The following is a 21918-nucleotide window of genomic DNA, read 5'->3' as shown; positions in this document are numbered from 1 at the left end:
CTCCTGCAGCCGAGCAAGCTGAGCTTGGAGCCATCTAGATCTGGCTGTTCATGTTGCCGTGACCAACCCTCTCAGAGGCTATGGAAACTGAGCTCTTGGACCAATAGCAATGCCAGCACAGCCCAGTGTGGGCACAGAGGTGTGGGCAGCACAGTTCTTCAGGGCCTCAGAACCCAGTCCATGTTGCTATTCTGTCCTGCCCACGTGCAAGCTCCCTGTACAAGGGGCCTCTAAGCAAGAGGCACCATTAAATTCATGGTGCCAAACTGTTGCCGCCAATACTTCTGAGAAGGCCAAGAGCAGCTGAGGCTGGTGAGGGCTGGAATCACAGTAATTCCTGTGATTACTGACTTAATATGTTACAACAAACTCTGGAGAAGTATCTGAAATGGGCAGCAAAATGCAAGGTTGGAGTTCAGGTGGTGGGGAGTGGCCTTCCCAGTGAATGAACCAGCTACTTTGGGCTTCCAGGATTCTTGTCCTGCTGTATATTCAGTCCACCCCAGGAGGAGGAAGAGCGACCCACACCTGAGGCTCCACTGTATTAGCATCATTGTAGCTGCTCAGCAAACAAATGAATGAGGGGATGAGTGAATTAACAGACCAGATAGGAGCTGCTTATGTACTGCATGCACTCTAACTGCCCCTTGCTCCCAACACACACACAAGGAAGTTGAAATATTCCCTCTTGGACCCTGACTCCTTGCAGGAGGGGATGTGGATCTATGGGGCTGATCGAACCTGTCCTTGGGGCTCTGTCTGGAGGGAGCTGACACCTTGGGCTGTAGCATCTCCCTCCTGGCAGCTGTGGGCACGTGGGTGATCTGCCCGCAGACACAGAGAGCAAGCAAGCCTGACACCTATGGCGGTACCTCCACGTGGATCACTGGTTGCTTTGTGATCACCCATCAAGTGCTCAGCTTTATGCTAGGGGTTGAAAGGGCGACAGAGAAAGCAATATAGGATATACTTCCTCCCTCTAGGAAGTTTACAAACAAATGAGAAAAATGAGCCACTCCAGGCTGTGGAGGGCACAGAGATGAACCACCCAGATAGTGACCCCAGCTGCTGGGAGCAAGGTCAGCATTCAGCCCTCAGCTCAGGACAGCCCCATCAGGGTTGCAGAGAGCCACCTGGCCCAAAGTCACGCCTTCCAAGAACTGCACATTCAGTGACTATGCAGGGCATCAGAGGCCTGGGCATTTTGGCCCAAACTGGGACAAACTTGAAGAGGCCCTTTCAGCCCCAGAGGTCCCTTTGGGGTTGGCATAAGTGGTAGGGCTGGCATTGCTGCAGCGTCTCCCTCCCTCCCCCTGCCTCTTGCAGGAGTTGATCCTTTGAACACCCCTAACAAACATCCTGCATGTTAAACTGCTTCCTGGTCAGCTGCCCAGAGAATCCAGCCTTTCAAACAGGGAAGATGATACTGAAAAGTCAGTTATATGGTAACATTCAGGGTTAACTGTGTAGTTCGGGCTCTGAGCACTGTAAGAATGGTGAATATAGAAATAAGTGCTGCAGGATGCATCCTTATAATAGAGCTCTCCTTAGAAATGAGCATGTATGTTTTTATTAATGAGATTGTAAACACAAACATGTATATTACAATCTGTTTTTATTAATGTGAAGGGTTGTTTCTCTCATATTTTATGTTCGATGCTCAGCTTTGGGGCTCCTGATGGACAGGAAGTGATGTAGCCTAGGGACAGTGAGATGGTTTCTTTCCTGCAGGGCACAGCCAGCCAGGAAAAATGCCAATTAAGGCAAAGCTCTCTGCAAGGAATCATTTCAGTTGTCACGTTAACCCCACAATCTGGGGATCACAGGCTGGGTACTATCTCCCCAACTCTCCCGGCAGGCTGGGCCCCTTTAATTGGCATTAGTTACTTTGGGGCATGGTGACCTCTACCTAGAAATGTCGAATTCTCTGGAGGTGATGAAAAAGCCAAGCAAAGCCTGCAGTCTGTCTGCCTGACTGCAACCCTCGGGCAAGCCTGAAATGGGAGGAGGTGGGAATGGGTCCCTCATGTGAACATGTTATGAGACACTGAGTAGCAGGTACCTTTCCTGGAAGTCAACAGCACATGCTGGAATAGAATCTGCACCACAGTCCTTAGAGCCAAGCAAAATGCAACCAACTACCTTTGAGGACCATGGTATTTTGTTACTAATTACCGTTTGCACATGCTTTTACTACTCAGTTATTGTTTATTGTATATTAAGTTCATTATCACTTCAGACGAGCCAGCTGGAAGGGGGTGGGGTGAATCTGCAAATGCCCCTCCACCCCCACCCCCGTCCCTGCTATTCTGACCTGTGTGAGGATTACCAGGGTCTCTGGGCACTGCAGGGGTTTGGAGATGGTGGGCTGAATGGTTCCAGCACCATGAGATTAAGGCTGAGCACTCACCCTCAGGTAGCTGAGACCCGGGAATCCTCATAGGATGCTGGCTGGCATTTTTGGTTTGGTGTCTGTGAAGTGCTATCTGAGCCAGCCCAGGGGGCTGCAGTTCCTCAAAGAGCAGGGGGTGGGTGAGAAAGCAGGAAAGCAAGGACAACTTTTGGGAACAGACAGGCAGAATTTTAACACTGGTTGGGAGAAAGGCCTTTGCAGTTTTTCCTTCTCTCCACCTCTCTGCTCTGAGGACAGCAGCAGTGGCCAGTTGGGACAGCCAGGATGGAGTCTAGGGCCAGATCAAAGCAGGAGCAGCAACTGCTGAGCCACACCCTCAGCTTTCATCAGTTGTGGCAGGAGAAACGCCATGGTCACAGGCAGAATGCAGGGGCCACTGAGAAGCAGGGGAGGGGCAGACATTTGCTGCATGGGAGCTCTGAGTCAAAAACTACTTTCAAAATTATAGCTACTGTGTGCTAGATATATCGCATAATTTATCTTTTTGATCTTCTCATCAGCTCAGAGGACAGCTATGATTATCCCACCGAACAGATAAACAACCTGAGACTCAGAAGTTCCAAGAAGTCCACAGTGACTCAGTTAGAAAGTGGGTGAACTGAGGCTGGAACTCATATCTAAATGGATTCTTATCCAGTAAGGGCTTCTGCTGTGGAAGCCATGGAAGGGATCTCACTCCTGAATGGAATTCTGGACTAGATAGTGTCCCTAGGAATAAGGTGGCCCAGCCCTGAAAGGTGCGTCTCCCTCTGGCTGTCTTACAGACATCTGTTTTTGCACCCTTGAGCCACTGGTGTCTGGCTGCCTTGCTAGGGAGCCCCCATCATGGGGTGCATGGACAGTCCTCTGTGCCATGGTGTACATGGCAACTTACACCATGTTTCAGGATTCTGCTAACCCTGTTCCCCAGACTACAGCAGGCAGGGGAAGGATAACAGAGGTGCTGGCCATAACAACATGATGGCTGGAGAGGCAATGAAGCACTGTGGAGACAGCGTGGTCTTGGGGGTCAGGCAGATTCATATTGTGGGTCCACCATCCACCAGGGAAGAACTTTTAGACCAGGAGGGCTTCTGATGTCCTAACACTGTCTGCCTTGCCCCTCATTAGGTGGACCCAGTAGACAAGGTGATCTAGGGCAGGTACCCTGCCTAGGTAGCCCCAGGAGACACTGTACAGCATATACACTCTGGTATGGTGTGGCTGCACTGAGGTCGCTAGCCATGCATTCGAAGAAGGCAAGATATCATCGTGCAACTCTCTTTACCTACTGTGCTTCGGGCAAGTGATCCTGGAAGGGCCCTGCCAAGAGAAGGGGAGCTGGCATGCTGGCGGCAGGGTCAGTAGAGAACACAGCGCACTGCGCAGTCAGGCTCCCAAGGAGTGTGCACATTCGGCCAGGACTATGCTTCAGGGATACATCATTTTTTTGTATCATTTGATTTCTTCAAAGGATATCATTGCAAAAATTTACATACAGGTATTTCCTATTTTCCTTTATTACCTCTCATGCTGACTTTCCCTGTTATTATCACCTGTTCTCAGTCTCTGGGAATAATTACTTTAAAAAATCCATTATGAGATAATTCTTCACTATCATTGGTAAATGAGTCAGTCTAAGAGCAGACCAGGATTTTGTCATAGACAGGTTTAAGGAAGGTCTTATTAATCACATCAGAACACCTGTGTCTTTAATATACCCCCGATACCCTGGGGCTTAAAGACAGCCCAGGGCACCACTCTCCTCTGTCCTTATCAGAGCGGGGCTCTGAGGACAGCCCTAGACAGTGTGACCCCCAGTGGCTCTTGAATTCAATCACCTGGAACTGATTGTGGACTCCAGCCTGTCCTGCCTTCCACAGGGTGTTGCTTAGCTGGTCTCAAAAATTTCAACCCATTCTAGCTCCCTGGGGGAGATGCCCTCATCGGCTTCTCATTACATGGGGACACCTGCTTGCGGTGGGCCATTGTGATGAACCAGGCTTGTTATTTGAGTGGCATGTGACACTTCCATTGCTTTGGGTTTCATCAATCCCTGTGAGGAGAGGTGTGTGCTGGAAGAAAGGGGGGGAAGACCAGAGCTCTATGCTGAGTTTGTGGAGTTCTTCAACCTGGTAGGGGCAATCCTCTTGGGGTTCCTTGTAAGGCTGAGCATTTGTGTGGAGGATCTAAAGTCTTGCTGGCCTCAGGAAACAGAGAAAATGACTTCTACCTTTCTGCCTGGGCCCAGGTCAGAGTGACCAACTGCAGCCTTAGGGCAGGGAAGAAGGGGGAATGAAAGAAATAGAGATGGGTAAGGGAGGAGGAAAGCGGGAGGGGAGAGAGAACCTTCAAGGTTCAAGGGCAAGAGCAATGAAGAAAGGTGTGTGGCTCAGAGAAGGTTCTCTGCAAATGGTGAAGGCCACCACTTATGAAGTGTGCACAATAGGGCAGGCACTGATGGCTTTCCTCATTCAGTCTTCACATCAACCCTAGGAGGCTCCATCCCCATTTTGCAAATGGGGAAACTGTAGCACAGAGAGGTTAAATAACTAGTCCAAGGCCACGGAACCTGCAGATGACAGAGGTAGGACTTGAACCAGGCCCTGATTCCAGAGCCTAGGTGCTAAGAGGCTGTGCCACACTGCTTCATCATCAGTCCCAGCTCAGAGCACTTCCCTGAAGGCACCCCTAAGCCCTAGGTCGAGACCTCCTCCCCCTGCTCTGACATTGAACAGCACCATCTCTCTTGTACCACTCAGCTGAATGTCATGTCTGATTCTATAGAATCTTGCTTCATTTTTACTTCTGGTCTTACCTGGCTAAATGGATGACGACCCTTTAGAAGGCAGGGGCCAAAGACCTGCATGGGTGTCCTACAGGGGTCAGCATGGGGCCCGCACACAGTAGGTGCTGCTTTGTCCTTGTTGATGAGGCATCACCTTCGATGGCCCCCACTGGTTGTGAGGAAGGCCTTGTGGGCCAGCGTTTCTCCTCCAAGGGCCCCACTGTTCTCCTCTCAGCTCCCCCCACGTGAGGCTCACTCGGTCTTTCATCCCAGCGTGGGCTATGGGGTTGGCTGACGCTCAGCTCCTCTGCTCTGCCTGGGGCTGCAGAGAGTTCACCACTGTGTTATTGGAAAAGCTTCCAAGAGTTGGAGGCCAGGTTCACTCAGAGGGTGCGCCACAGGAGTGGGAGAGGAGGGATGGGAGGGAACATGGAGAGAAGCTGTCCCCTCGGCAGGGAGCAATGGTGGGAGAAGGGAGGGAGAAAGAGACAGTGGATTTGAGAACCCCACAGCTGCATGTACACAAGGGCCGGCCAGAGGCCACCCAGCCCAGCCAAGGGGCGTCCTCCCCAAGGCCTGAGTCATCTGGAGGACCCCGTAAGCTCCATCTTTGTGTTCACTCCATTTGTTCCCAACATTCCCTGGGTCATACCTACTGTTACCTTGAAGAGATCCACAGGCCTACAGGAAATCACTCCTGCCTGCCTGAACATCAACCTCTGGCCTGTCCAGTTCATCCTGACCTTTGGGAAGCCCCTGGTTCTCCCTGCAATGCCCCGAACTGACTGTTCCCTGCAAGGTGCCCTCACTCTGGCCCTTCATCCTCCTCTCCATTTAGCTGCCTGCCAGGCTATTCCCATGCACCGACCTCACAAGTGGCTAGAAATGTGGCATGATTAAAGTGGTCTAGGAAGTCCCCTTCCCCGAATAAACAACTGGCCCCATGCACTGCCCATGTCTGACTTTGCTTTTTCCTCGTGTCTGAGTTCCACCATTAGAAATGTGTGCTGGCCAGTTCACAGTTGTAAAGATATGGAACCAACATAAGTGCCCATCGACCAATGAGTGGATAAAGAAAATGTGGCATACATACACTATGGAGTACTACTCACCCATAAAAAGGAACAAAATAATGTCTTTTGTAGCAACTTGGATGGAGCTGGAGGCCATTATTCTAAGTGAAGTAACTCAGGAATGGAAAACCAAATTCCAAATGTTCTCACTTATAAGTGGGAGCTAAGCAATGGGTAGGCAAAGGCATACAGAGTGGTATAATGGACACTGGAGACTCAGAAGGGTGACAGTAGAAAGGGGATGAGGGATAAAAAAACTACATATCCTGTACAATGTACACTACTTGGGTGAGGAGTGCCCTAAAATCTCAGAATTCACCACTGTATAATTCAGCCATGTAACCAAAAACCACTTGCACCCTAAATGCTATTGAAATAATTTTTTTTTTTTTTTGAAGAAAAAAGTGTGCGCTGGTAAGCCTCCTCTTTCAAATACAGACACCCTGAGAAGGGGACCATGTGGTAATGAGTGTCTCTTCCACACCTTAATGTGAATTCATGCAAATAACTGGCTTTTCCTAATAACCAGGTTTGATCATCAGAATGAGGGGATGAGGTGAGGGGTTTGAAAGGGTGCTGAGAGCTCCGATGGGGTGATTTTGGAACACAGATTCCTGGATGAGTGGGTCTCAGACGGTGGGTAGAGGAATTTAAGCAGTGTAGGAAAAGCATGAAGATACCAGGGGGAAACAAAAGTGTGCTGCAAATGCCTGTTTCACTGTCCTCCAAAAACACTGCCAAAGGAGAGTGGGGAAAAACCAAAGGTCAAAGACACACGCAGAGTGGCTTCATAACTTCCCAGTGTCCCCATCTCCTGGTTAGAACCAAAGTTTAGGTATTAACTGAGGACACACACACACACACACACACACACATACACACACATCCCCCCAGAGAAAGTCCAAAGAAAAACACAGCAATGCCCAGAAAACTACCCCAAACATGTTCCTTTCAAAACTGCCAACTGAGGAGCCCTCCCTGATCAGTCGGAGGCAGATCAGACCCGTTTCCTTTAATTGCAACTTCCACCCTTCTAGAATTTCCCCTCCTCTGCAGGTCCAGCCCACAGAGACATTAATCCCTATTCAAGTGAAACTTCAAGGTTTTTCCTTCTATTAAAAAAACAAAAAACAAAAAACTTTCAAAACACCCCAAAGCAGTGTCTCTAATGTCACTGGTGTGTGCATTTGCCTGGAAGGTAGGGAGAGGCTCCACTGTATGGAGGCCTGGCCTCAAGTTTCCTCACCTGGCCTCTCTCTTGCCGAAAGGCAGAAATGCGACCCTTGGTCCCTCCTCCACCCCACTTCCCCGCCCCCCGACAGCTTTAATAAACTGTGATTATTTCAGTCCTTACAGCACAGCTGTCCTGTGAATTGTCCAGTCAGTGTTACGGGGTGGAAGCCAAGGGCTGGCGCGTGGAGCTCAGATCTCCGAATAAACCGGCCCTCCCTTTCCCTCCTCTGCCTGCCTGCTCCCTAGCAGGTGGGAGTTGAGGAGGAGGGCGGTCTCTGGCTGAGACCAGGGATGACAGAAGCATTTTCTGAGCAGCCTGCTGATGGCAGAGCCCCAGTAGGGGAGGGTGAAGGAAAAGAGCTTGCAGACAGGGTTGGGGTGGAGTCGCCTTACCTACGTGCTGTGAATGCAGGCCTCTCTAAAATTCTCCTTCATCCCAATCAAGGAGCCCTGAAATTGAACCTCTAGAGATTAACCTCAGGCTGCTTCTCTGCTTAAAATGTGCTGGTGCATTATTTGAGGACAGAAATGGAGCTTCAGTCACTTTATCATTTACAGGAGGTGTTTGGGAGATGTTGGTTGAATGAATGAATGACATTCTGGGCTGCTATTAGAAATAATAATAGAAGAAAAGAAGAAAAGGAGCAAAGCGCTGGGGGCTTCAAGGGAAGTGGGCAGGGATGACCCTGAGTGGGAAGGGAGAAGAAAGTGATGCTAGGTCAATCCTACTATATCACAGTTGTGCACACAGCTAGCCAGGGCAACAACATGGGTGATCTGGTCCTTGCCCTTGAAGAGTGTGACTGTCTTACCAAGTAACAGCCATTTATACGACTCTGCTCCTCTGAGAAGTTGGGAAAATTGTCCTCAACACTCAGCATGGTCAAAGCTGAAGGGCTCTCTAAATCATTTTCAGCAGCAGAAGCCCTCTTTTATAAATAAAATTTTGTGCGGACCCAGACCCATGCAGATCTGTTGTGCTTTAGCCAGCTGTGTGAATCCCTGTGGAGAACACCAGCATAATCCATCCAACTCCCCATTTCAAGTCAGGAAACTGAGGCACAGAGAGGTTAAAAAGTGTTCTCAGACTTCACCACAATCACCTGCAGGCACGTGGTGGCCTCCCTCGAGATTCAACTTCAGTACTTCTTGGGTAGGCATGGGTATCTATAATGTTTTATTTATTTTTTATTTTTTTGAGATGGAGTCTTGCTCTGTCACGGAGGCTGGAGTGCAGTGGTCCCATCTTAGCTCACTGCAACACCCACCTCCTGGGTTCAAGCGATTTTCCTGCCTCCACCTCCCTAGTAGCTGGGATTACAGGTGCTCACCACCACACCTGGCTAATTTGTGGATTTTTAGTAGAGAGAGGGTTTCACCATGTAGGTCAGGCAGGTCTCAAACTCCTGACCTCAAGTGATCCGCCTGTCTCCACGTCCCAAAGTGCTGGGATTACAGGCGTGGGCTATGGTGCCTCGCCTGTAATCTTTCAAAAGACTTTATAGGTGATTGCAACATGTAATCAGGTTTAGAAACTGCTGGACTAAGGGACTAAGCACTATTTGATGGTGAAGAGTCCATTCACAGCAGAGTGTAGTCCAGGCTGCTCTTGGGCCATACAAGCCAAACTCCACTACAATAACTTCCAGGAAGCACTGGGATTCATTTATGGTCTTCAGGTTTGGCTACACTGAATATGATGCCATAGAATGGCTAATGACCAGGACTTAGGATGTTCTAATGAAAAGATAATTTTTAAAAAAAAAATTTTAAATATTTGGTAGTCTACAAACTAGGTGAGTTCCTAGTTTGTCTTTGTTAAGAGTTAGTTATCCTGGTCGGTCCCATAGGCATAAAACTAGGATAAAATGATTTCATTGTGGAGCTGAAATATCAGCATGAAATAGAGTACCCAGCCATACAAAGCCAATGTCTTCTAGGAACATAGAGGGAAAGCTCAGTATAGAGCTCCGGGACATGCAAAGGAAACACCAGGGTATGCAGGATGCTCAAGAGGTCTGAATGGCTCTCACTATACCTATAGAAAGCAAGCATGACTGAGCTGATCCCAGAATATTTCCTGGCTACTGTTCCCTTGAGCATATAAACCCTTAAAAATAGGATGGCTACAATAAAAAGGCCATATTATCAACAAGTCTTGGTGAGGATATGGAGAAACTGGAACCATCACATACATACCTGCTGGTGGGAATGTAAAATGGTATGGCCACTGTAAGAAAACATTCTGGTAGTTTCCCAAAGGGTAACTATCCAGTTAGTATATGAACCAGCAATTCCACTCCTAGGTATATACCCCAAAGAAATGAAAATCTGGGTCCACACAAAAACTTGCAAATGATTGTTCAAAACAGCATTATTTACAAAAGCCAAATATGGAAACAACCTAAATATCCATCATGGGTAAATGGATTTACCCATGATGGGTAAATATCATTAGGAATGGGTAAATGAAATATGGTATATCCACACAAGGAATATTCAGCAATAAAGAGAAATGAAGTACTAATGCATGCTACAAAGCTAATGACTCAAAAGTGGTAGGTTAGTTGAAAGACACTAGTCACAAAAGACCACATATTATCTGATTTTATTTATATGAAAGGTGCAGAATAGGCAGATCTACAGAGACAAAAGGTAGATTATTGGTAACCCAGGACAGGGGATTGGGGTGAAATGGGCAGCGACTGCTAATGGGTACAGTATTTCCTTTGGAGTAATCAAATATTATAAAACTCATAATGGTAATGGTTACACAGCCCTGCAAATATGCTAAAAACCATTGAATTTACACTTTGAATGGGTAGATTATATGCCACGTGAATTACATTTCAATAAATCTTATTTACTGTTTTATTAAGAAAAACAGAAACAAAACAAGCATTAGAAAAGTTTCTATTGCTTAGGTTCTATTTAACAGACGCAGTCTCTGCTAGATTTCCCTAGGGCTTATGGATGGCAAGTGTCAACAGGAGCTGAGACCACTGTCATCTCTCCAGTGACCTCTTCCAGTGGCTCCAGAAAAACCAATAGACCAAACTGTTGTCTCCAGAAACAACTGAACAGAATTGTCAGCCAGAATCCACAGCCAAGAAAGCAATAGCCCTGCATGTACGTGTACAACGCATATGTGTAGGCAGCACAGATTTTCCTGAAGGCCAAGTCCAGTTATATGATATCATTTGGGAGGGTCACATGTACATTTGCATCTGGTTTGCATCTAATTTGGAAAAGCCGACATAGATCGTGTACCACATTATTAGGTAATTTTTCAAGTTTGGAGTCTCAGAGTTGCTCCACTCAATTTGTTCAGTGGATGGACTCAGTTATTGACTGATGAATTACAGCTTGCTCTGGGGTTCCTGGCCTAGGAGGGGCAGCCTGTGGTCATGCATGCTTTCCTGTTCTGTGCTCCATGCACACACAAGCCAAGCCACCATTGGGGGGCAGCTCTTAACCCACAGGGGGAGCCTCCTTCTCACTAGCTGGCCTCCGGCATAGAGGAGGGAGGTGCATGGGTGAGGATGAGGTGGAGTGAGGCCCACTCTAGCTGATCCCCTTCCAAGCAAGGCCTACATGGAGGGGGCCTTCCAAATGGAACAAAAGGGAAAATGACAGAAGAGAGCAAGCATTCCTATTTATCTAAACACAGGATCAAGATGTACAGCGGGAAAGTGAAATTATGCTGCAATTTTGAAAGTCATCCACTGAAGATAAACTCTCCTTTCAAAGGAATTACTCATTTCACTCCATCATGATACCTCAGGGTCTATCAGTATTCAAATTTATTAGGCAATAACATGCAGAATGCATGATATAAAGGGCCTGTTTCATCACCCATTCCCCACGCTATTTTTTTTTTTTTTTTTTTGCTAAGTCATGAGAAGTGCAGTAAGTTAAAAATCAAACAAAAACTAACAAGCACATACACACAAGATGGAAAAGAAATCCTCCATGGAAGTTACTATGAAACAGGCGGCTTTAGAAAGGAAAAACACAATCTCTGACTAATATGAAGGAGACTCCAAATTGCTCTTGGCAACAATCTCTCAACCCGATTCCCCTCCCTCTATTCATCTCCACAGTTCCCAGCCAAAGGAAAATAAACTGAACAGCTCTCTCCCCGGCCCAACCTGTAGGGCTGCCTGGCTGAGCAAGGGCTGAGCAAACAAACATCCCCATGCAATTATACACCTGTGTAATTGCTGTAAACACTAGGACAGCCAGCCGGGTGCTCACTGCCCTTATCAAGCTGATAATCTCAATATTGGGGGAAAATGCCTTTATTCTGGCAGACGACATCAAGGTAGTATGCAATATGATCTTGCGACCTCAAACCCAGGATTTTTTTTTTTTTTTTTTTTTTTTTTAAGAAAAAGAAGAAGAAACAAACTATTCTTCTAGCAAGAGTCGGTAACAATTCTGGGGAAGGAAAGTCCCAGAGCATCACTCAGATGGGTAATAGCTTCAAGGCAAGATTTATCAGTTCACCTTCCTCACAAAAGTGATAGTTAATTTTAGAGGTAGTTATCTTACACCTATTACACCATTCAGGATGGAAGGAGAGTTAACAGGCCAAACGCCCCAGATTATTTATGGCTGCTCTGTCTCAAACATCCATCCAACACCATTCTATTAGGACAGATATGTCTGGTCAGCTAAAACGAAGGAGGACAGGATTCTCAGGAAATGGCATTGTAAGTGGAGATGTAAGTGGATGAAGGGTCTTTCAGCTGAGTCCTAAAACCGCTCCAGAAGGCCAAGGTGAGCTGCTCTGTGAACCATGTATGGTCTAGAGACTTGGGTTCTAGTCTTGGCTTTGCTACCAACAAGTCCTGTGAATGTGGACAAGGTTAAGGGCAGGCGCTTGAAGCTGAATTCGAGTCCTATGAAAATGCCATCCTGGCCACCAGGAAGTAGGCAGATGCATCAGGAGGATGACACCCTGGGACAGTTCTCAGTCTGGCCAGCACTGATCCAAAGAGATGCCAGTCCTCTCAGAAACTGTTTGAGCTGCTTCTTGTCATCTCCAGCTGGCATGTGGCAAAAGTGCAGACTCTTTGAAACCCACAACTGTAAACCCTAAATGAATAATCTGAACAGCAGGGGCTCAAACGGCTTCCTGGGCACTTGGGGCAGAGGCTGACTGTGCTGTGTGCACTCCACTGCATTCCCTTGAACCAGGAACAAGTCCTGGTAACTGCAGCATGGAGACTCCAGTCATTTTAACTTCCCTACTCCTTCCTCTCCTTCCTTCTCCCTCTCCTCCTCTACATCCAGGCCTCCTGCTGCTGCTTCTCAGCAGCAATGCTTCCCAGGCTCCTTCCCGGGCTCCATCTCACTTCATCCAACCCTTTGAGGGTTGCACTATTACTACTACTATTCCCATTGACAGAGGCCAGAGATCCAGTGTGATTTCACTTACTGATGTATGCCCAGCACTTAGCATGGTACCTGGACACATACAGTAAACAATACAACAGTGTTGAATAAATGACTGATTGTTTGGAAAGATAATGACATTCAAAAAAAGTTAATATTAAATGTAACACATACTATTTTCTGTTGTACTATAATTATAGAAGGGTGATTCCTGTCTCCCAATTAAAGTGTAAGATTCTAAAACATGTGGGGTACAATGAGCGGCTTTGAATCCTGCCTCTGCTACTACCTGGACAATGTACTTCATCCATTTAAGCCTCAGTTTCCCCATCTGCAAAGTGCGGTTAATGATTCATATCTGATGTGACCTAATATGAGTCTTTTTTGGGAGAGTGGGTTCTTTGTCTATGCAGCCCAGGTTGTGCCTTAAGGGGGAGGACAGCACTGGGGCTACTTTCGTTTCCTAGAGTTTCACCCAGTGGGGGTTCCTGAACCTTTCTAAGCCCAGAGAGGATTTAACTGGGTGAAAGAAGGGGGACAGGGGGAGTGGAGCTGAAACTTGAACCTGGCAGAGCCTTTACCACCTCCAAGCCAGCGCGCCCCTCCCCCTTCCAAAAAAATCTTCATCTCATCTGGAGAAACTGCCCGCTTGTTTCAATCACTTCCTTTCCATTTTCAAAATTCTGCATTTAGAAGAACTGGAAGTGGTCTACCACTACACGACCAGTAAGTCGCTGGAGTGGGGCTTCCTTCTGCGTGGAGCTGGGTACCAGCTATTAAAAGAAAGAGGGCAGCCGCCCGCTGCCTACCCGCCTGTCAGCACACAGCCGGGACAACGGAAGCCAGGAACAGAAAGGAACGACCCTGGAGCCCTCACCACAGAGCCCGGAGTGGCGCACCAGACGACGCTCGATGCTACCCGCAGGGTGGGCGGCGGGAGCTGTGGGTGCTGGGATGGGGGAAGCTCTCTCCATCGTTCTTCCCAGGCCAGCCCTGCGGCCGCTGCGCCCGCCTGCCGGAACTCAGGCGCTCCAGAGGGTGACGCGGGCCCGGGGGCCCGCGGGAGTAGGGACGCACCGGGTCAGTCCTTATGCGCCACCCACACCGGGCCGCCTCCGGAGCTGGAAGACTCGCCTTCCAGCTCGACTCGCCTGCTCGGGTGGGAGTGCTCCCCATCCACTCACCCCCAGGTTGGCGCTCAGGGAAAGGCCCCCCACCCACCCAGTTCAGCCCGCGATTCAAGCCCAGGGACCTGACAGGACTCCCGCCGCGCGCCGAGCTGGACTTCTGCCAATCGCTCCTTTAATTTCTACCCGTATCGCCGGACCTCGACTTTAGCCAAGTTGCCATGGTTTTTGTCCCCCCTCCCAGGCGCCCCCAAGTTTTTCATCTGACGCTCGGGAGAACCAAGCATTCTTGGGGGAGACAATTTAAACTACCAATGTACACCCGCAACTCCCTCTCGAGTGCCCTTACGTTCCTTCCGCTGGCCCCTCGCCCCAAAGGAGCCCGCTGGCGTGGACCAGCGGTAATGGGGCAGCGGCGAGAGTTGCTCTCTGCAGAGTTCCAGATCCTCTCTCCTATTTCGGGGGAGGTGCGCAGCCCCACGTCCCGCAGGAACTCCGGCGAGGCGGGGGTTTGAACGCCTTGCGGACGCCGCCACCCGCGCCAGCCGGAGCCGCCCCGCGGCCACCCGGCCACAGGGTCCCCGCAGCGTGCAGCGAGAATGCCCGCAGCGCCCGAGCTCTCCCGGCCGCCCGGAAGGGCTTCCTCCCCACCCCCTCCCCACGGCCCGGCCGCTGGGCTCCCCAGAGCCCCGATCCCAGCCTCGAGGCAGTCCGAGGCCGACGCAGACCCACCTGGCCGCCCAGGGGACGCCGCGCTGGTGCCCGGGCAGTGTCCTGAGCGCCGCCAGGGTCCCAGGCTGGGAATCCACGCGGCCGCGCTGCTCGGGGGAGCCTGCCGCAGCCGGCGGGAGGTTGTCATTGATTCGTGCTGGGCGAGTTAAGCCATTCCAGGAGTGGTTTTGAGCGAGCACTCCCTCCCCTCCCTCCAACCAGAAGTATTTGGCCGGGAGCCCCTTTGGTTCACCTGTGCTGTCAAGCGCAGGACAGGACGATCTCACCACTCGCGCTTTACGCTTCACTTTATGACACCAAATTAAGCTCTCTGGAAAAGGTAAAGCAGAAATAAAGGCAAGGGCGGTGGAGGAGCTTTTCTTGCTTTTCTTTTCCCCTCTTTTCTCCCGGGTTCCTCCGTTTTGTTTTTTGTGGGTTCCCCCCCCCTTTCTCTAGTACTTCACAAAATGACTTACCACTTATTTCAAAGCAAGGGAGGCTTTTTATTATTATTGTTTTATTCAATTCAGCGTGTCTGTCTTTTTAGAGGCAATTTTATTTCCATTTGCCTGAAACCTAAGCCCAATAAAATTACTAGAATTACATGTTTTCTCCTTACAGGGTCGTGAGTGTAACTTAACCAAATCAAACACTGCATAGCAATCCTTTAAGTAACAAAAAAAGAGGGAGTACAGGAAGTAACCACAGAACTGCAGCTCCCTCCTCCGCTGGGGGTCATGAGACCTTGTGGGTAGGACCCACAGACACCCCTTCCCCTGGAACAAACATACATATCACGCAGGCTGACTCAGAAATGCCAACTGGAGGTTCCAGCAGCCCACACCGGGGTGGGCCAGCCACCAATCACAGAGGTGTGGCCAAACACCCTCTCCCAGGCCTTTCCTTCAAACCTCACACAAACCTTTCCTTCAAGCCTTCTTGAAAACTGCCACCTGGGAGGCTCTGGCCAGCTGGGTACTGTCAGGCCTCTTTTACCCTGGAACTGACTGGTCACCTGGAGGAAATAACCATTAATGCCTTGATACCTCTGCTGACTGTTCTCAGAAATGGGGGGAGAGCCAGGGGAGCGAATCTTTCCTGTTGATTATCTTTCCCCGGTGTCATGGAAAACAAACACAAAACAAAGGAGTCCAATGAGGTGCTTGGTCTTCCGTGGCCTCTGCCACTCTTCCTGGGCAGGTCATGAGCCTTAAAGCATCCTGAAACCAGAAGTAAATCTCAAAGGTACATTGGCCATGAAGGTCTAGGGATGAGGCTATGATTTGCAGAGCCCCAGAAAGATCGTTCAGACAAAACTGTCTCCTCCAACAGGTGCCCCTCACCTGAAATTCCAATGTTACAGATTTATTCCTTCTTGGGATAGGCCCTGCAGGAAGCCTGCCCCAGAGAGGCAGGCAAACTTGCTTCAAGAAGGCAGGAAGGGTCAGGTCTGTCTCTGTGGTTCCCTCTAAAACTGGAAATACCCACCGCTGCAGGCAGGGGAGTAGGCGTCTCCACAATGGACTAGAATTCATCTGTCAGACCCTCCATGCTGTGTAAAGAGGGCTGTGGACCGATGCGTGAGGGGAGAGAGAGGCTGGGCGGCCAGGATGTGGTGGGAAGAGGCTGCTAGGTCAGGGAATTGGGTGCTGAAGGGAAGAAGCAGGGGTGCTTCATCAGAGCAGGTGGACAGTTTCCAAGATTGGATGACTCCACAGCTTTTTATCAAAAACCAGGTACTCCCGGAACACCCAAGCCAAAGACTGAGAAGTCAAATCCCTTTGTCTACAAAGGCACTGGTTAAATATCCAATGAAGCATAACTCCACACTCCACTCCCAGACTCAGGAGGTAAAGGTGCCAACACATGACCTGGATGGAATCAGTATGAATCCAGAAGTGTTTGCTGAGTGCCCATAAAGGGTTTGCCTCAATGGCCTGGGTGGAGGTGGGGTGGGTGCAGTGCAGTGCCAACCTCAGAGCCTCTCATCTTGTGGGGCAGATAAAGCACAGGCGGACTGGACAGGGGGGCAAGGTGCATCCACCACCCTGTGGGTGCATAAGGAACAGGGCAGTGCTTTTGCGGAGCAGTTAGTAAGGCAGGCTCACAGGGACAGGGCTCCAGGAGGAGTGGGGCTGTCTGGCCTGGAAGATGGTGCTGCAGGGAGTAGGAGAGGAGGGCATGTCAGGTGTGGGAGTGGAGGCAAGAGGGGGAGTCACTGAGGAAAGCCAGCAGCTGGCCTGGCTCAGAGGGTTCTCTCAGTGGTTAAGACGACAGGAGGGGGTCTATGGGGTAGAGCCAGTTTATGGGTACAGCTTCTGGCTGAAAGGAGAGAGTACAGGGCAGGGCCTGATTTGGAGAGGAGGAAGGATGGGAGCACCTTTTCAAACCCAGCTGGAGTGGGATGTGGGAGGGAAGCTGTAGGGAGGGGTGTGCAGAGTTGAGGTGCCCAGCCCAGCCTACCCCCAGGCGGCTCCTCCTAGCCAGGGCTCCAGCCCCTGGACTGGAAGGAGGGTCTGGGTAGGCTATGGGTGGTGCCAGGGCCAATGATATTGCAGCCAAGAGCCTGGGGAGAGCTGGCTGCTGTCCAGCCCACCGGCTGGGTCCTGCAGTGGACAGTGAATGCCACTCCTCCCTCCCCCTAATCACTGTGTGTGTGCCCTGCTGGGACACACCCTTTGGAATGGCTCTGGGCACAAAGTGGGGAGCGCCGCCCCACCAGCTCCAGCCTCCCTCGGTGCCAGCTGCCTCCTGGGAACAGGAACATAAAGCAGTCTCAGTGAAGTGGGTGGGGAGAGGGGGCTGGGGGAGGCTCCCAAAGCCACCCACAGAAGGGGCTCTGGGTGCACCAGACTCCAGATCTGAGTGTGCATTTCCTTTTGGGTCCAGGCTCCTTCCTAGGCCCTCTTTGGCCTCCTCCTCCTCAGCTCCCTTCCTCCAGCCCTAGCCCTTCTCAGCTCCCACCTCTGGCTCCCCGCCTTCCCAGTTCAGGTCAGCCAGAGCACGTGGAAGCCCGCTGGCTTCACAGGGCAAGCCTGCCCTGACTTTCACAGCTGGCTCCAAACTCAACAACTCACTCGTGTTCCAGTGAGGATGCAAGCTCCTACTTCAACCACCAAGCATGGCTCAGAAGGCTAAACAGAAGCACATAAGCAAACATGCTACTGTCTTAACTTGAAACCTCAGCAGGGCCTAGTCATCGGCTGGGGTTGTGATGTAGGCACACAAACAGCTTTGTGCAGACAAGCACACACAGATACAGAGTGTCTGCACACATGTGCATAAAGAGGCAGACACATGTATGAGCTCTGTGATCTGCAGAGAGTAATACTGACTGAGGGCCTCTGCCCTCACTCCTTGCAACCACACAGTGAGGTAGATCTTGTTATTTCCTCCATCTTACTGATAAGGAAATTGGGGATCAGAGAGGTTTTATAACTTGTTTAAGGTCACACTGCCTGACATATGATAAAACTGGACATCACACTCCATCTTTGTGATTCTGGTGACCCAAGGCAACCCTGGGGTTCAAGCTCTGGCTCTTTGTCTGGTTCGTACAATTGGTTTCCTAAGGGGCAGTGTGGTTTGCTGATGCATGCCTCAGTTTCTCCTTCTGAACAAGCAGGGTAAATGACTCTTCCTGAACCCGAGGGTATTGTTAGGCAGAAGGAGGCTGAGATGGAGGTTGCCCTTTGGAAGAGTGCTGAAGCAAGTCATCCTAGAGGATGTGCAGACACAGAATGAGTGGTACTCAAGTCAGAAACTCAGCGCCACCCTTGCTGCCTCCCTCTCCTTCCTGGCCCCCACCCCTGCCCCCAGCCAAACCATCCACCAGCGAGTCTGTCTCTAAAATAGAGTTCAAACCTACCCTCTTCCTGCCACCTCTGCCACTGCTGCCCTTGGCCCAGCCTCTATCCCCTCCCACCTTGACTTCTGCAGGCACCTCCTAACTGGTCTCTCTGCCCCATTCCTGTCCTGCTCCTTCGGCCCAAAGCCACACAACTGCCAAAGCAATCCACTTAAAACAGCCATCTGGTCCTGTCACAGGGCACTTACATGCACTTTATACTACTCACCATAGCCCGCAAGGCCCTTCTCTTACCAAACTCCCCGCACCCCATACTTCAATCACAGACAGGCACCCCTCCTTCCTTCTCCTTCCTGCTGTGGGACTTGGCTTATGCAAATTTCCCAGGCTGAAATGCTCCCCCAACTTTGGGTCTTGCAGGAATGTCACCTCCTCAGAGAGGGCTTTCCTAACCACATAGCTAAATTAGGATCTTGTACCCCATTATCTAGCTCAGACCCTTGATCAAAGGATTCATGCTTGCATTGATTTTATTATTTGACGGTCCCTCCCACTAGAATGTAGGCTACTTGAGGGCAAGGACCCATGCATCTTTTCTTACTGTATCATGTCTGGTATGTCACTGGCCCCAGGCAGGTATGTGTGGAACAGGTGTTTATTGAGAGAATCCTAGATCTGGGAAACAGAAGGACTGGATCTTGTCTTGATGAAATTCTTCCATTGTAGGGAAAATTTGTGAACCAGGGGGTAAAAGTAACCCATAATCTCATCACACTAGACAGACTAATATTTATGGCATCATGGTGGCATGGGCAGTGGGTCAGTCTTTCTTTCACTGGAGTGAAGATTTCACACCGCATTTAACAGGCTCCACCTGTCATTCCTCCTTGTATTTCTTGGATGCTCAACAAATGTTTAATTGAATTTTGAGGAAAACTGAAAGAAAATGCAACCAGCTCAAGGGAGGAGGGCCATGCCAAGCCTCTTCCTTCGTGGCCCCTCTGGCTTCCTGTCCGATCACAGGCTATGACCTCGCCGTTCTGAAGTCCACTGTTTGTATATTAGCACCTGTGGATTGTAATGGCATGGCTCTATCACTTTCATCCACAGATCAGATTTTATTGAAATGTATTAAATGCCAATTTGAAATAACAATGCATTGCTGTTTAGCATCGAGAACAGACAGGGAGCCACGAACTGAATCTAAGCTACACTTTAACAGCCCTTTATATGGTCACCGAGTTTACCCCAATCTGTTAGTTGCCAAGGCTACATACATTTCTGCTACTGTGTTTTAGGGGGGCGACCCAGCCATTTGGAACCTATCAGCCATTTGCCAAACCCCATCAAACTCCTCCACTTCTTCCAGAACATAATGATGATGCAGAGAAACAGAGTCCTTTGGCCTTACTGGCCTTTGGCTGCCCTGTCCTGCAGGGGCTGCAAGGCAAGAAGGGCAAGGAGCTGTGGCCCCAGAGGGAGGACTGGGTGCCGGCAGAGCCTGCCTCCCATTTAGGAGCACTCGGAGACCAGCCGGTGCTTGTCCGAGGCCCTCAGGAACCTCCGAGGAGGAGGTGTGGGCCAAGCACAGGTGCTGGGTTGTTCTCTCTGCGGGAAAGTACCCTGCCAGGCTGGGGTGCAGGGCAGGGCTCCGAGCCTGGCTGGCTGCACAGTAGGCTGTGCAGGGTCCCAGCCCTCTGCTCACAGCCTGAGGGCCCCAGGGCTGCCAGGGCCTCGCCCTCCTCCCAGACTGTATCAGGTAACACCATCAGGCACCCACTGTGGGAGGAGGGGAGGGTGCCAGGCAGGAGCTTCAGCTAAGCCTGGCTTGTGGGGAGGAGTTGGGGGTGGCTGGGCCTGTCACCATGGATCCCAGAGGAGGAGGGCTTGGTCAGAATTTGGTCAAGGTGGGATAGTGGCAGGAAAGGGGGTGGCACCACTAGTTCGGGGAGGCAGATTCCCTCTTATCTTCCTTCCTCCCTCCCTCCTTCTTCACTCCTCCCTCTCTCCTTTCTTGACTCTTCCTTCCTATTCACCTCCTTCTCCCTTCCTCCTCCTTTCACTCCTCTCTCCCTTCCTTCCCTTCACAGGCATGTACTACCTATTCTGTGCCCCACGCTACTCCAGGCTTTGGCTATAAAGTGGTGAACAATCCACACGGTCTCCACTCTTATGGAGCTGGCCTTCTTCTAGAAGGGGAAAGATAATAAACAGATAAACATCTACCATGAACTCAGGTGGGTGAGTCCAGATCATTCAGCCCCATCCTTAGGCAAACCACTTTTCCATCTCCAGCAGCCTCTCACCTCATTTGCTTCCCACCCTCAGGGGCCAGGAGCAGCATTATAGCTCCCATATACAGTGAGGAAGGGGGGCTGAGGGTGGGGAGGAGACTTGCCCCAGGTCACACTGGGAGCACAAGTAGAGCTGCTGCAGTGGAACCTTGGCCTCCCAGGAGAGTGCTCTCTTCCTCCAGCAGGGTCACTGGCACTTACCTCCAAAGCAGGGGAGATTTAATTCTGTGCTTCTAAAGACACTTTCTGTTTTTAAGAAAATATTTATGCACAGAAAACTAAGGGAAAAAAATGCACTAAGAACCTCACCCTAGGACAAACAACTAATTCACTTTATATTAAATTAGCACTTACTGTGTGTAAGTCAGGATCCCTGAGGCTCTAGGCAGCCCCAAGAGCTGAGGTCTGGCTACATTAGCTACAAACTGTCACCATGACCCACAATCCCTTTGTCAGCCCCGAAGAGCTGACAAAGACCCTCTCCTTCAATAAATCTTAGACAGGTTTCTCTGAGCCCTCTTGTCCTTGGGCCCTGTCTTTGGCCGGCCTAGTCCAGTTTTACAAAAATGCTGCTAAGTCAGGTTAGCAGGAATCCCCCATCCCTTAATATCTAATCATCTTGACCTGCTGGCCTGCCTTCTGCAAGAATCCTGTTAAGTCAGTTCAGCGAGGATCCCTCTACCTTTGATGTCTCCTCTTGGTAATTTTCCATCCACTCACCACCCTCTGCATCTTGACTATAAATCCGTACTTGTCTTTGTATTTGGTGTTGAACCTGGATCCCTCTCCCCTATTGCAGTCCAGCTCAACTCTGAATATCACAAGGACAAGTGGGAGTACCCCTATGCAATAGTTCTGAATAGTCTTTAGGCCAGGAGCGGTGGCTCACGCCTGTAATCTTAGCACTTTGGGAGGCTGAGGTAGGCGGATCACTTTAGGTCAGGAGTTGGAGACCAGCCTGGCCAACATGGTGAAAGCCCAGTCTTTACTAAAAATACGAAAATTAGCAGGACATGGTGGCGCCTGCCTGTAATCCCAGCTACTTGGGAGGCTGAGGCAGAAGAATCCCTTGAAGCTGGGAGGCGGAGGTTG

The 21918-nt window shown here is 50.1% G+C and overlaps 1 protein-coding gene across 4 annotated transcripts in view; it reads right to left on the bottom strand.

Annotated features, from left to right (window-relative positions):
* The window catches only part of ZBTB7C (zinc finger and BTB domain containing 7C), a 387122-nt gene that overhangs the window by 94593 nt on the left and 270611 nt on the right, over window positions 1–21918 (bottom strand). Inside the window, exon 1 of one of the 4 annotated variants that reach the window (XM_023207588.1) lies at window positions 14746–15094. The exons of the other annotated variants lie outside the window; for them this stretch is intronic. The gene's annotated coding sequence lies outside the window, so the exon portion shown is untranslated. Of the gene's footprint in view, window positions 1–14745; window positions 15095–21918 lie in introns of those variants that run through there. 4 annotated transcript variants of the gene reach the window in all.

This window comes from Piliocolobus tephrosceles, chromosome 18 (genome assembly GCF_002776525.5).
Source record: "Piliocolobus tephrosceles isolate RC106 chromosome 18, ASM277652v3, whole genome shotgun sequence".
NCBI lineage: Eukaryota > Metazoa > Chordata > Mammalia > Primates > Cercopithecidae > Piliocolobus > Piliocolobus tephrosceles.
Note: the sequence above shows the minus strand (reverse complement) of the source record. Positions and strands in the feature narration are given on the sequence as shown.